This window comes from Choristoneura fumiferana, chromosome 8 (genome assembly GCF_025370935.1).
Source record: "Choristoneura fumiferana chromosome 8, NRCan_CFum_1, whole genome shotgun sequence".
NCBI lineage: Eukaryota > Metazoa > Arthropoda > Insecta > Lepidoptera > Tortricidae > Choristoneura > Choristoneura fumiferana.
In genome coordinates, this window is record NC_133479.1 from 16828909 (window position 1) to 16844927 (window position 16019).

Consider the following 16019-nt stretch of genomic DNA (forward strand, 5'->3'; position numbering starts at 1 on the left):
AAGGTGGAAACTTAACTCAATCGAATCGAATGTAGTAGCTACCTCCACTTTTAAGGGTTGAATTTTTATACCCTAAGGGTCGAATTTTTGTAGCCTATAACCTGGCCGGGGATTTTCTCGTCAGATTAGTAAAGTTTGCATAAAAATCCGTTCAGCCGTTCTCACGTGATGCGCGGTCAAATAAACGACAAACAGATAAACAGACAAACAGACAAAAATTCTAAAAACTGTTGGAACGTGTTCTGTTATCGATTCTAAGTATCCCCAGACAACTTTTTTTCGAATATCTTCCATGTACAGACTTTCGACCCTCTTCAGCTTTATTATATGTAGGTATAGATGCAAACAATTGTTTTACCATTTAACCTCCATTGCCTGAATTATAGTTAAGACAAAAATTATCCAGCTCATTTCGCCGCAGTCTTATAATTAAGACAAAATGTCAATATTGTTTTTTTTTTTTTTTTTTTTTGACTGGATGGCAAACGAGCGAGTGGGTCTCCTGATGGTAAGAGATCACCACCGCCCATAAACATCTGCAACACCAGGGGTATTGTTTCGGTGAAGGTCGTGATACGGGCACGTATGAAAGACAACGCATTGGTGGTTAAAAGGTTTTGGTATCACTTATAAGTTACTAGCTTTTTCCTGCGAATTTTTATGGGCCGTGGTGATCTCTTACCATCAGGAGACCCACTTGCTCGTTTGCCATCCAGTCGAATAAAAAATACAAACACACAAACACACACACTTTCTCATTTATAATATTCGTATTAGTATGGATTTACATGCAAATTACCAAGGTATTTCGTATGTTACAATTCATACATTACGTTTGTACCATAGATATGGGTTACTTCAAATAAGTTTTGTGAGAACTTTCGTGTGGTCTCTTCGTCTTTTCTTCATCTTCATCTTCATCCCAGCCTATATACGTCCCACTGCTGGGCACAGGCCTCCTCTCAGAACAAGAGGGCTTGGGCCATAGTTCCCACGCAGGCCCAGTGCGGATTGGGAACTTCACACGCACCATTGAATTGCTTCGCAGGTTTGTGCAGGTTTCCTCACGATGTTTTCCTTCACCGCAAAGCTCGTGGTAAATTTCAAATGTAATTCCGCACATGAATTTCGAAAAACTCAGAGGTGCGAGCCGGGGTTTGAACCCACGACCCTCTGTTTGAGAGGCGATAGGTCAAACCACTAGGCCACCACGGCTTTTTTCTTTTCGTCTTTTACTTTCGTTAAAATGTACGCATCTCTATACTGTCGCAATCTTGCTTGGAAGCAACGTCAGACCCTATATTACGAAGTGCAAAATTAGAACTTTGTATCTTGCCGTCTCGCTGACGCTAATATTATTTAATACCAGAGTGAAAGGGACGGTACGATACGATACTTCGATTTTCGATTTTCGTACCTACTAGCTCCCACCAAGATTTGCTCTGTGAGTAACTGTAAGCAGCAGCGGACCCCACGTGACAGGCTCAGCCTGGTGTGGTGGACATAGGCAATTGGTACTATTTTGTATTTTGTTTGCTGGCAAATAAACTACCTATATTTTATTTTTATCTATTCACTTTATTTTTAATTTTTCAAGCTTTTATTTAACTTGCAGCGTTAGTTTTAAGTTTATTTTTTACATCAAATAAATTTATTCTATTCTATTCAACGGTCAAAAATTACAAACTATATTTTCGACTTAGTATCTGGTAGCATGTACAGTCAGCAAAATGTACAGGCAGCAGAAAAAGTTACAATAAAATTATTAATCCGGATTATTTTAGCAGATTAATACGTTACCCTGACAGAACCTCGCTCTGTCTTGTTTTTCCAGCTTTTCAAAATTCCATAAATAACGGAAATCGGTTAAGCTGCGCGATGTCATGCGCTTTCGAGCAAATAAAAAAACCAAATCCGATAATATTTGCTTTGGATTTAGGAGTGCAAAATTTCAAATATTGTACTTTTATTTATTTTTATTATTAAAACCTTTGACATTTTGACTTTTAAAAATAGATAGAAGCAGTCGCTGGTGATGGATGAAAACTGTTTACCCTGCCGTTTCCCTACCTACACAGTCAAAACCCAGTGTTTTTTTTATTTATATCCAAGAGCAAAAACGTCCGAAACAATTCGATGGTGTGTGTGATGTTCCCAATCCGCACTGAGCCCGCGTGGGAACTACGGCCCAAGCCCTCTCATTCTGAGAGGAGGCCTGTGCCCAGCAGTGGGACGTATATGATGATCCAAGAGCAGTGCTGACTTATCAATTAGTATATATTTGTTTTGTATTATACTTACTTTTATTTTACAACATCTTTTCATTCAATTCTCCGACACCAGTTGCAATCAACTTTGTTCAGAAGTTGGAACTCACCCGGTAATACGCAAGTTTCCAACTGCTTTTTCTTGGGAAGTCAACTCGATGTCGGATAAACGTCTGGTTAGATGACAGTGACGTTTCCGGGTATAGATAAGCCTAACGAATAGGTACCTATGATATTTGGGTAAATTTGCAAAAAGTAATTTATACGTCATTTATTCGGTGGAGAATTTTTTTTAAAGTGTAATTTTGTTATTAAAGTTCTAATTAAAACCAAGAAAAAAATGAATTCCTCGATATGATATAAAGATAATGATAAAAATTCACCCTTTAATAAACATTGAACTAGTTAAATAAAGGAAGAACCACATTTTTTAAATAGTGTTAATAATGGTGAGAAATTATGCTATAATGTTGTTTTGGTAGTTTTCATATCTTGAATACAATTTTGTATATAAATATTAACCTTTTTATTAATCCTTACTTGTTTCTTTAAAGTTTAAATCTTCTCTCAGTTCTGTTCTATTTAATACGTCCGATAAATCAAAGATAAATAAAACTTGGATCCACTTTGTAATAAACTTTTTTTATTCTGACGATTTTTTTTTAATCGTCCAGCCGATTAGATAAAAATGTGGCAGCGAGATACGTAGATTGCACATCATAAAAATAAATGCATTGTTCTTTAGTCTTTGATATCCGAATATTATAGGTAGAGACAAAAACACGAACATTCAAACACTGTAGCATCGAAATGTGTAGAACCTTTCCACTGTAAATATCAAAATGGGATATCAAAGCATAATCATAAAATGTATTGATCGAAATGGAAAATAAGGAACCCTCAAGAATGAAATTACATATACTTTTACTTTTTACTTTACTTTTGTAAAGTTACAACGAGCTCGGCGTTGAAGAAAAATCTGTATATAACCATGCTAACAGCAAGCGCGCTTATAATAAACAGTCATAAACAAACTATGCGTTGGACTATGACAATAGCAAACAGAATTAGAGGCGCCGAATCGCTGAGTTCGGTGCTAATGGGTTCGCAAATACGCTGTCGTCAAATAACCGTCAACATTAGTAGATTTGTTTGATGTCGATATTGGTGACAGCATTTCGCGATATCTAGTTCATGCCAAGGATATCGATATTCATGCCTAAAGCTTTTGGGCCTTCTAAACACACACACAAACATCACGCCTGTCCAGCGGTGGTGTAGGGGTTGTAGCACGCAGCACGGATTGCTGAGGACCTGGGTTCGATTCCCAGCGCTGGTCTCTTTTTCTGGTTTTTCTGTGCATCCATGTCTCAGTTTGTATTTTCGATCACGCCTGTATTCCCAAATGGGGTAGGCACGAAACGTTACTGCTTCGAAGCCGCTTTTAGCAATTTTAGGTTTTCAGTTTGACAATAACGGTACAATAGTGACAGGTTGCTAGCCTGTCGCCTACGGTATACCTTAACCTATATCCTCAGTCGCCTCTTACGACATCCACGGAAGAAATGGAAAGGTGTAATTCTAACCCGATACCACACGGGTCAAAGAGCCGTGGTGGCTGAGTGGTTTGACCTATGGCCTCTCAAGCAGAGGATTGTGGGTTCAAACCCCGGCTCGCACCTCTGAGTTTTTAGAAATTCATGTGCGGAATTACATTTGAAATTTACCACGAGCTTTACGGTGAAGGAAAAACATCGTGAGGAAACCTGCACAAACCTGCAAAGCAATTTAACGGTGTGTGTGAAGTTCCCAACCCGCACTGGCCCCGCATGGGAACTACTGCCCAATCCCTCTTATTCTGAGAGGAGGCCTGTGCCCTGCAGTGGGACATATATAGGCTGGGATGATGACCACACGGGCCCTTCTAAAACCCTTATTTATAAACGTTTCCACCAGAAATGTGCAAGGATTGTGTTGCGAGAAATGTGTTTTTCATGATTCATGAACCAATAGAATCGCTTCATTTATCTATCACCGCACAGCACATTACTGGTGGAAACAGCTGAGCGTAGCGAGGCGAGGTAAATGAAGCGATTCTATTGGTTCATGAAAAACACAATCCTCGCGACACATCCTCGCACATCTCTGGTGGTAATGGAGCCTAAAGCTTTTGGCCCTAGTAACACCCTTTTTAGGGTTCCGGAGCCAAAATGGCAAAAACGGAACCCTTATAGTTTCGCCATGTCTGTCTGTCTGTCCGTCCGCGGATTTGCTCAGGGACTATCAATGCTAGAAAGCTGTAATTTTGCACGGAAATAAATGTAAATTATGCCGACAAAATGGTATATATAAAAAAAAATATTTTATGTTACCTCCCATAGACGTGAAGTGGGGGTGATTTTTTTTCTCATCCAACCCTATATATGGTGTGGGGTATCATTGGATAGGTCTTTAAAAACCATTAGGGGTTTGCTAAGACGACTTTTCGATTCATTGATTTTTTTGCGAAATATTCAACTTTAAAATGCAAATTTTCATTAAAATCGAGCGTCCCCGCACCCTCTCTAAAATATAAACTGGTGGGTGGAAAAATTTGAAATAATTCAGGATGGTAGTTAGTATAGCAAACTTGGGTAATTATTCGAGGTGTAAGATAAATGTTACAGAAATAAAAACACACATTTTGATGTGGTCTGTTTTATTTTGAACATAAGGATATGTACCGATAAGATGCTTTATATTATAAGAGATCGATAAAGTTTATTTTGGTTAAAAAAAGAAAAAATCCAATTTTAACGGTAACAAAAATGAGCACCGAGACCACGAAAAAGAACATTTTGTTTATTTTAAAATCTTATAATTGTACTATTTGAATGAAAATCCGATCATAATGAGAAAACGAATAAGCATTATTTAATTAATCAGGTATCAACAGAAATAGACAATCTATATCTATATAAAAACAAATTAAAACTTGAACACGAAAATAACGACTTCAAATTGTCATTTTTGTAACCTTTTAAATACTATCTAGAAATTATTTAATTAAAGTAAGATTAATAACTTCAACTCACAAACCAAAACAGCTTTCAATACCTTCCCCCCGTGCAGGTCTACGGTAGACCAGAACGAAATTATGTTACAACGAAACAACACAACAAAATGCTCCTCTAAATGACGAAGTTTTTTTTTAATATTTAGATATATACATTTCACACATACATTCAGGGCAAAATAATTCTTGAACCTCTCGCCAGTTAACAAAATTGGCGTCGCACTGGTCATAATTCCTATAACCACACCTGGAGCAAATGTTGTTGACGGTCAACCATTCTTCATTTAAATCAATTAAATCAATAACGGCATAAACGATTACACTGTAAAAAGCAGAAAATCTATAAAAAAGTGTTCTGTATTTTCCCTACTTGTAGGGAAAATCATTTTTTTCGTGGTCTTTAATCAGTTTCGTGGCCCATAGCACCACGAAAATGATGACCACGAAATTGAAAAGTTCTTACTTTCGCGGCTCTGCAGTAAATATCCTATAGGTTTGAAGCAAATGAAATCAATATTGAATAACTTAACTGCAAATGACACAGCACCAGTAAAACATTATATTTATTTACCCAATACTCACCAAGTCGCAACCGTAACGAAAATGACGCTCGATCTTTGACGCCAATCTAACTGAACCTTTATTACATTAATTATAGATAAATAATTATGGCTTGCGATAAATAGTATACGTCATAATGACCCAGTCTTATTTTCAAAGTTGCTTATAGTTAAAAAAGGATTTACAGGAGGTTTGACCTCTTTTTTTGTTTAAAATATTACTTAATAAGTGTGGCTACGAAAATGATGGTGTATTTTGGAACAACGGGAAATGTAGAAAAAAATAGTCTTATCAATGTCCTAATTTTTTTATGTTTGCATGCATGGTATATCATATTATGAACATTCAATCCATGTTTTAAACAGCAAGTTTTTCTATACCTTGTATTTTTTACAATACTACAAAGTAGTCAAGGATAATCCGAACCTGACCACGTAACTGACTTTTGTGCAGAAAATTTAAGTTATTGTGGAAAAAAAGATAAAATAGAATAAAATGTATTTATCACATGTTTCAGTGATAATATCCTAAGCAACTTAAAAACAATAAACGATATATTTCTAATTTTATAACTGAAAATTTGAGTCTGAACACAATTGAACCTCTCGAAATAATAATCCACTTACAAGGAAAACTATAACGGTTAAGTTTTCTTGAGAAATACGAAATCCTTAGAAAAGTATTACTTAATCTTTTCGAGCCCTATTTCGGGCGTGTCCGACACGCTCTTGGCCGTTTTTTTACCCAATGTCATTCAATCCATTCCAGATATTTTAGCGTGAAGGACTAACAAACTCACGCACGATTGCTGTGTGCGCTGGCAGATAAGTACCTCTAAGTTGGGTTTTGGAATCGGCAAACTGCATACATATATGTCTAAGACTTTCCCAAGGAAAAATTAAAAAAGACTTCTGTGAATAAAAGTACATTTTATGTGTTTTCGTGGAGGTCTAAAAATGTAAGTGCTTTTAAGGGTTTTCGAAATGATGCCGTTTGAGGAAATAATGATGGTGATGATCTTGACAAATACTTAGAGGTATGTATTTTTGTTTTTGTCTATAAGTTTCTACTTTTTTTTTGTCGATGTTGAATTGGCATAAGTTTTTTTTTGTTGTGCTCGTTATTGCGAGGACAAGGTTTGTGCTAAGCAAAATTTAAAAAACTGGAAGGAGCCAAAGCCGTGGGCAACAGCTAGTTATTATTAAACAATGTGATTTGTTGTTCCCGCATGTCTTCACTTTTATCCAAGCGGACGCTATGATACACTAGTAGCTTCTGATGTGTCGCTATAAGCTCTTTCTAATTCGACTCTGGCACATCGTAGATCACTAACACACGATCACTATCACGTAGATCACTATCAGACGAGTCACTAAAGTTCGGGACGTGGTGGAAGAGATCGAGAGGAATAAGTGGAGATGGGCAGGGCACATTGCCAGGATGAACCACGATCGTTGGGCGAGGCGAGCACTGGAGTGGAGACCTCGTGAAAACACTCGCAGTAGAGGGAGACCACCAATGAGGTGGAAGGACGATATCTGCCGACAGGCGGGTGGAGGATGGATGCATATGGCTGTCGATCGCCAGGCGTGGAGAAATGGAGAGGAGGCCTATGTCCGAAGACGGACGAATTAAGGGCTGCTATGGATGGATGGATGGACATCGTAGATATCTTGAGGCCCTAGCTTCGTAGTCAAATTTTGCAACCACTAGGTTATCACCAGGGGGCCTACTCCGAAGTTCGAAAATCGTAGTTCGTATCGTACCGTCCCTCTCGCTCTCTAGTATAAGTGTCCTAACTAAGATGGACCTAACGACACGAACTTCAATTTTCGACTTTCGTAGTAGCCCTGCAGGCCCCTATTTTTATTAATAAAAGTTACTAGTGCTACAATTCTTTATAATTGTTAAGTTTCTCATACAATAAAGTGAAATTGGGAACCCTAAGTTTTCTACGATATGGTCCATATTAAGTATATTTTTTCGATAGTAGACTTATAATGTAGCTCACTCCTGTTAATAGATATTTATTTTCACTTTGCGTTTTTTTTTTAAATAAGAAATTGAAACTTTATTTCGGCAAACCACACGTTTTGGTGAGATTAATAGGTTTTGTGCCTTGGTCTGTTTAATTTAAAAAAAATGGTGGTATACCTGAATGATAAAAACTGGTAGTTAATAAAATTCGCAATCCGATACAGATACGACGATACTGTTTATATCTTAGAACAAAAAAGCTTCGACAAAACTTACCGATAAAAGAATATCAAACTCCCATCCGTAACTTTCCAGCCAGTCTGCCAGCCACAAAAACGAAACCAAACACTAATTCGAAAAAGGAATCTGAACTTCTATTTTCGAATGAAACTTTTTAAATTCGCTTTCTTGTCCGAGCAGCCGTGCGTCCTCTACAATGCGGGGCGTTAGACTGACGTTTACCACTGACAGCTAACTGATACGGCGGTGATAAAAATCTTGACATACGTTTAGAGTTTTTCGCATCACAACTCCTGATTTGATATGATGAATTGACGAATTGATGGTTGGTTTTTAAACAATGAATCACAACAGTATATATTATTATGAGTTGAGATACAAGCTCTAGAAGGTTTTATAGAGTTTCTTAAAGATATACCTACCTATATTAAGTATATTGACCCGGATAACTCACGTCTTAAATCGAGTAATCAAGTTTCATGATCAAAATATACCTACTTGTTTCCTTCTGCTTACCTGTCACCCCATGATATTGAATTTAGAAAAGCTGTGTAGTTGTTTTCAATGTTTTTATTTTTTTTATGAGCGATGATTAATTATAAATGGTTGAAGACAATTATTTTTATTTTTGAACATCAAAATTTATGACAGAGGCTTTAACTACTATTAAGTTTGTTTGTCGACGTCAAGTCTGGAAGTTCATTGTGAAAGCCAGTTGAAATCAATAACCCACAGAGTCAATTTCACTAACAAACTAAACACAATGTATAATGTAACTTATTATGTTTGTCTTTTTTTCTAAAAATAGAAAACACTACTTGTAAAACAAATAGCAGAAGCGAGTTTAAAATTACGTTGACTTAGAAGTTTGATTTTCACTGCTCCAAGGGAAAGCTGACCTGAGTTTTTTATAATTATTTTAGCTTGATACCTTCACGCGTTCTCGAGAAATAGGGTAGTATGGTTCCGTTTTTGCCACCTGTGGTACGGAACATTAAAAATATAAAGTGCAGTACCCTACGGTATTTTTTTTTAATATTATTATGTTTTACGAGGGCTACCCTTCTAATCTTAAGGCGCTGATCAGTCTCAAATTTAAGCTATCTTTTTGTATTTTTTCAATCAGTTGAATGTGTGCTTATTAAAACAGATGACACTAGAATTCAGTACACTTTTAGTTCCCACATACGTGGGGTTAGGTTAGGTTAGATCCGCCGAAAAGATTGAATATTTCCTGACGCGTGAGTTTAATTTTGTATTTTTTTTAAATCAAAATCTAGGTACTGTAAAATGTATGCTGTGAAACTTTTATATGACAGGCGCTTTGTTTTAAAGTGCCTTGCTCTTCTAATTTTTTTTTTCTTATTCGACTGGATGGCAAACGAGCAAGTGGGGCTCCTGATGGTAAAAGATCACCACCGCCCATAGACACCTGCAATACCAGGGGGATTGCAGTTGCGTTGCTAACTTAGAGGCCTAAGATGGGATACCTCAAGTGCCAGTAGTTTCATCGGCTATCTTACTCTCCACGCCGAAACACAACAGTGCAAGCACTGCTGCTTCACGGCAGGATTAGCGAGTAAGATGGTGGTAGCAATCCGGACGGACCTTGCACAAGGTCCTACCACCTGCAACCTAATCTAATATTCCGAGAGGGCTTCAGATAATTCTTAACATGATATTGCTCTGATTCACACGGCACGTGATCGACAGATTTATACGTCAATTTATCGGGGACTTATTTTCCGCCTGATGATTTAATTACAGGCCCAGGCGTGATTTATTTGCCCCTGTAATTAAACGAACGTTCCACGACACCGGCACCGGGGTGTTTTTTCAGCTTTTTTTTGCTTTGCTGCATATTCTTTCAAAGTCAAAGTCAAAATATCTTTATACAATTTAGGCTATGACAAGCACTTATGAATGTCAAAAAAATCTACCACCGGTTCGGAAAAACCTCTGCTGAGAAGAATCCGGCAAAAAACTCAACGAGGTATATATATTTTTTTTAAAACAGATTTACAATATTATTAAATGATATGTATACATCACAAGTATTTAACACAACTTTATTTTTAACACAGTAGGATCGCTATTTGAAGGGATCGCTAATGCGGATCGGAATTATTTTCAAATATCCCTGTCCATGATATAATCATTAACTTTATAATACGCCTTTGATATTAATGTCTTCTTGACAATAGATCTGAATTTTGTATCCGTTTCATTTATAATATTTTTTTCCAAAAAATATTATAAATGAAACGGATTTGTGGTAGGTTACGTGTTTTTTACAAAGTTTTACTAAATTGGTTGTAAGCTCGGCTAAGCGCGAGGCATAAGTAGATGGCGAGATGACCTGGACGCGGAACTGAGACAGTGGCCAAATGTAGCTCTGGATATGGTGATGTGGAGGTCAAGAGGAAAGCCTTTGCCCAGTTGTGGGACACAAATATGGGCTAAGAAATGATAATAATAAGGTTATAAAGCTGAAGGTAAGATTGGTACAGGGAGGTTCCCAATTCGCACTGGACTAACTACCCAATGTTTCTGATTATAAGACGAGCCTGAGGTCCTACTCCGAAATTCGAAAATTGAAGTTCGTGTCATGCGGTCTCTCTGACACTTATACTATTATACGAGAGCGAGAGGGACGGTACGATACGAACTTCGCGTTTCGAGTTTCGTAGTAGCCCTACTAAGGTCCTACTCCGAAATTCGAAAATCGAAGTTCGTATCGTACCGTCGCTCTCACTCTCGTAAGTATTAAATAGTAGTACCTGGGCGACCGAGCTTCGCTCGAGCTATAAACTTGATAACTAGCGTGTTCCCAGAGACAAGATCAAGCTAGATTGATTTTTCATCCCCGAAAACTCCTACATACCAAATTTCATCGAAATCGTTGGAGCCGTTTCCGTGATCCCACACGATCTTCAACGATACGAACTTCAATTTTCGAATTTCGGAGTAGCCCCGCTGTGCTTAGTACGCGTCCCAACGCGTACTAAGCCAAAGTGTGTACTATTCCAAATTATTCCACATTCGTACTGTAAAACAAGATAAACTAATGATTCCATTATTCACTACAAATTACAGGTTACGCCAGTTTACGAGGCAATTAACACGTTCACACGTAGCTGGAATAGCTTCACACCTATTTAGTTTTACTTATAAATAATTGCCAAATGACATTTCAAACGGTGTATTCGCAAACTAAAAACACTTTCACTTTTACTTTATTGCTTTGGATAGTGGGTTAAATTTCAAATGTATAAATTCGAAGTTCATTTTAGACAAGTCATTCCTCTATTTTGCCGACACATTTTACTGAAACAGACCGGCACGCAACAAAAAGTAGCAGTCATTTATTTTATAAAATATACTTCTTTTTAAACTTGCTTGGAAACTGCGTTTGGAAGTTTAATTTCCATTTAAAAATAGAACACACATTTTACTGAAACAGACTGACACGCAACAAAAAGTAGCAGTCATTTATTTTATAAAATATACTTCTTTTTAAACTTGCTTGGAAACTGCGTTTGGAAGTTTAATTTCCATTTAAAAATAGAACACTTCCCTACCTACAACTACTAGATAAATGTAAGTACTGAAATTCATTATTTGTCGCATCTTTAACGTCAAACAATTGCATGAAAATTGAGAGGATTATGGAATTATATACCGTAAAGCTGTCCGTTTTATACCGCAGTGCATACTTAAGTTTTTATTTATAAATGTCTATGGTTAAAAAAAAGTTTTTAAAATGTGATAAAATTAGCAGTTGATTCCGCGTGATTTCACCTCATCATTGATTTAACTTTGCAAATAGTTTTTTGTTCTGGACATATTGCCAGTTTTTCATTCACTTCTATTGGTTGGATTTAATTAAAATTGCAATCGAACACTGGAATTGTTTCGTTTTTATCCATGAAGTAAGGATGCTCTTATGACTTAAGTTTCTTGACAGAACGTCTATTATGTTGAAAGACAATACTGACTGTTTTCAAAGGATTGAATAATTAATGTCTAGAACAATATTACAATGATACTTACTGCTAAGAATATCTCTCGTTCATTTCAAACAGTATTCACATTGTAAATCCATACTAATATAATAAATGCTAAAGTGTGTGTGTTTGTGTGTTTGTGCGTCTTTCACGTCGAAACGGAGCGACGGATCGACGTGATTTTTGGCATACAGATAGTTTATGGACCCGATAGTGACACGAGATACTTTTTATCCTGGAAAATGCATAGTTCCCGAGGGAACAACGCGCGATAACCGAATTTCAAGCGGGCGAAGCCGCGGGCAAAAGCTAGTGTTATTGTAAACATCAGCTCTGCAGATTTGAATTCGGGAATGTTGATCTTATTACTGTATTTTTTATGTTTCGAGTGGTCGCATTTTTTTTAGGGTTCCGTACAGTTAAGGGCAAAGATATCGACAAGGCCAAAGTTGCAGAAATATGTATACACACGGCCTTAATGTTGCAAAAAGTCGTGTATACATATTTTTGTAACTTTGGCCGTGTAATCTTTGCCCTTGGCTGTTTGTACGTAACTATAAAGAACCTTTACAGTTTCGCCATGTCCGTCCATCCGCGGCTTAGCATAGAGACGGCTAGTATTAAAAAGGTATAATTTTGCAGGAATACTCATATAATGAATACGCTACGCTAATAGATGCTACGTGATCGAAGAGCTGGCAGCTACCTCGCTTAAAGAATTAGCCTAGCGATTCAACGAGAAAATGATGCCACAATGCCGCTGGGGCCTTTTTATGGTTCCGGAGCCAAAATGGTAAAACGGAACCCTTATAGTTTCGTCAAGTCTGTCTGTCTGTCTGTCTGTCCGTCCGTCCGTCCGTCCGTATGTCACAGGCATTTTACTCGAAAACTACAAGATGTATATCAATGAAATTTGGAGTACAGATGTCTTGTCAAAGCCGCTTTTGAGTTTTGTAGTTAAATTACAAAAATAAATATTTATAGGGAGGGGGGGCACTCCATACACGTAACAGAAATTGATATTTTTTTTTTTAACTCATCAACGTGTGGCACATAGTTAGACAGCTCTTTTGAAAAGATAGTAAGGTTTCTCAATAACTTTTTTGATTAAGTGAAGATTTCCGGAAGTAATCGCTCCCAAAGTAGCAAAAATTGTGTGTTATGATTTTTTTAACAAAAAACTCATTTTATCGTAAATGTAGCTCTTTAAATGGATAATAAAACCTCGCTATCATCACGGGATTTACAATATATTGTTTTCTAAATAAGTAATGTTAAGAAGGAATCAAATGTTTTTCGTAGTAATGTAAGGCCAATGATGCAAAAAAATATTCATTTAAAACTCTGGGGAGAATACACGCGCGGAGAACCACCTTCGAGTTTTTGTCTAAGAAAAATTACAAACAAATTTCAGGCAATGCAAATGTACAATCAACAAAAAATACTGTCAGCAAAAATATAAGCTGCATACAAAAATGTTTTTATTTTTTTTGCCACATAAAAACTAATAAGTACTTACTAAAATAAAACCACGACATTGCAAGTAGGTAGGACTGAGGGATCTGTTATTTAATGACTCGTTTCGTATTTTCAGTTTTATTCTTCTTCTGTTCTGACTTCTGTTGCTACCAGTACTTCCCGTAAGATAAAGCTCGTCATGCCGTACTTCCGTCATTTTACTGGTTCATTCCTACTTTTCTGTCGAGTCAGCGATTCGATATCATTAGTTTGTCCCCCGCAATTCTGGTGAATCCCAAGGGATAATTGGGATAGGCTCAGTTGATATGTTTGTTTCCTGGTCTTTGTTCACATATTATATTCGAGACATTGGTTCCATTGTGATATACGTAATTATAACTACTGAGCTCTGAGCTCGAAAAGGCTGAGTTATTTTTATGTCGTTAACTGTCATTGTGTAGATATTAATATGGATACGTCCTGAAAATAAATATGAAATGAGAACAACACATTACTCAATAAGATTAAACTAAAATTATACATTAAAATACAAAACGAGTTCTTAATACTAAGCGTTTAAATCGAAAACATTCCGTAGATTTTAGTTCACTTGTGTTGGTTTTATTTAACGGAGATATAAATAAAATCGTAGTCGAAAAGCAGTAGCGTAAGCAAATAATAGTAGATTATTGTCGTGGCCTGGAAGTAGGCAGTTGCTGGCTGAGTATTGCGAGTCCGTTTAACTAATACGAAGCCAGTAATTGCTATTCCAGCCGAGACTAATATGAAGCCTTTCTCAAAAATGGTGAAGGAATAAAACTAAATTAGAATAAACCTTTTCTCAAAAAATATATTATGACATTTAATTTTATTCTAATAAAATTTTTCATGCTTTCCTGCCTTTTTTCATTGAAAAAAAACAGCAGGTCTATTTTTCCACCGAAAACACCACAAGCTGTTTCAGATCCAATAAAAAAAGTCTAGAGTTCTGGTAAAATAACTGATAGCAGCCATTTGAGTTGGCTGTATACGACTTGTGCCAACATTTCCATGCTCGTTTTAAATTTTTTAAAAAGTTTTAGACTCTTCAATAATAAATAATTGTCGAGCTAGCGCGCCTGCAATCTTTTTAGCTTTTTAATTTCTCGCTGGCCATAAACTAGGCTAAGTAGCCTTCTGATATGTAAGGAATAATGTAGACTCTTACGGACATTTTTGAGAGAAATATTTTTGTTAGTAAGTATATTAAGATTACAATACTTGTATGGAACAACTTCACCATGAACCCGCGGCTTTAACCAGGTCATCCTTTCGTCTCGTTGGTGGACATCCTCATCATCATCATCAGCCTATAGCAGTCCACTGCTGGACAAAGGCCTCCCCCAAAGAGAGAGAGAGAGAGAGAGAGAGAGAGAGAGAGAGAGACATTTATTTACACATATTCGATACACATAAAAATACATTAGATGGAAAGAACAAAAAGAGCGCCATTGCGCCCTGTCCTCGGCTAGACGCATCCAGCTTCTGCCAGCAGCCTTTCGCAGATCGTCACTCCACCTGGCCGGAGGGCGCCCTACACTACGCTTGCTAAGACGCGGTCTCCACTCAGGAACTCGTTTACTCCAGCGGTTGTCGGTTCTGCGACAGATATGACCAGCCCACTGCCACTTCAACTTTCTAATTCTCTGAGCTATGTCGATGACCTTAGTTCTGTGTCGGATAGGCTCGTTGCGGATTTTATCTTTCAGAGAAACTTCGAGCTTAGCTCGTTCCATAGCTCGCTGAGCGACCTTGAAGTGACATCCTACCCTACGCTTACCGATCCATTCAAAAACTTTTCGGTCCCAACTACATGTAGGTATGCACGGGTATGTTATGTTATGGAAAATCTCAAAATAGCTCACCCTTTCTGAAGTCTCCTATTGACACATCTTTGCCTTCTTCTGCATTCACTATCAGGACAGATAAGAAGTCAATCGCTGATTCCTTAAAAAAAAACTTTATCACGAAGTATTTGTCAAATGTCTGGAATCCATACATCTAGATCTACCTAGATGTTGAAAATACTTTTGTTTGTAGCCTTTGCGTGATGAGTTCCTTTGTTTCGCTGATTTCGGTTTTTTCGAGATTATTTCTCTGCGATTGTTTTAAAAAAGCTGTAATTTTTTCAGTGGCAATGAAAAATCAACGTTCTCACATTACGCGTCATAATGAATTCCCTTGTCAAGCAATACGATGTCACTGTGACTTTTTCTACGACAAAGTTCCACAAGAGATGGAAGTTTACAAGAGATGGAAAGTGTGAGAGTGATATTGAAAGAAGAGTGAATGCAGGAAACATGAAGAATGGAGCTTTGAATTCCTTTATGAACAGTCGGAAGGTGTCTAACAAGGCTCGTTTGGCTGTGCATGGGGAGGGGGGGTGTTGGTTCCGACACTCATGTACGGAAGTGA

General features: G+C 37.2%; 1 protein-coding gene across 1 annotated transcript in view; it reads right to left on the reverse strand.

Moving 5' to 3' along the window:
* Positions 1-8316, reverse strand: part of LOC141430660 (prolactin-releasing peptide receptor-like) — a 72071-nt gene extending 63755 nt beyond the window's left edge. The window contains exon 1 of the mRNA XM_074091470.1: positions 8137-8316. The gene's annotated coding sequence lies outside the window, so the exon portion shown is untranslated. The remainder of the gene's footprint in view (positions 1-8136) is intronic.
* Between the last annotated feature and the right edge of the window lie 7703 nt (positions 8317-16019).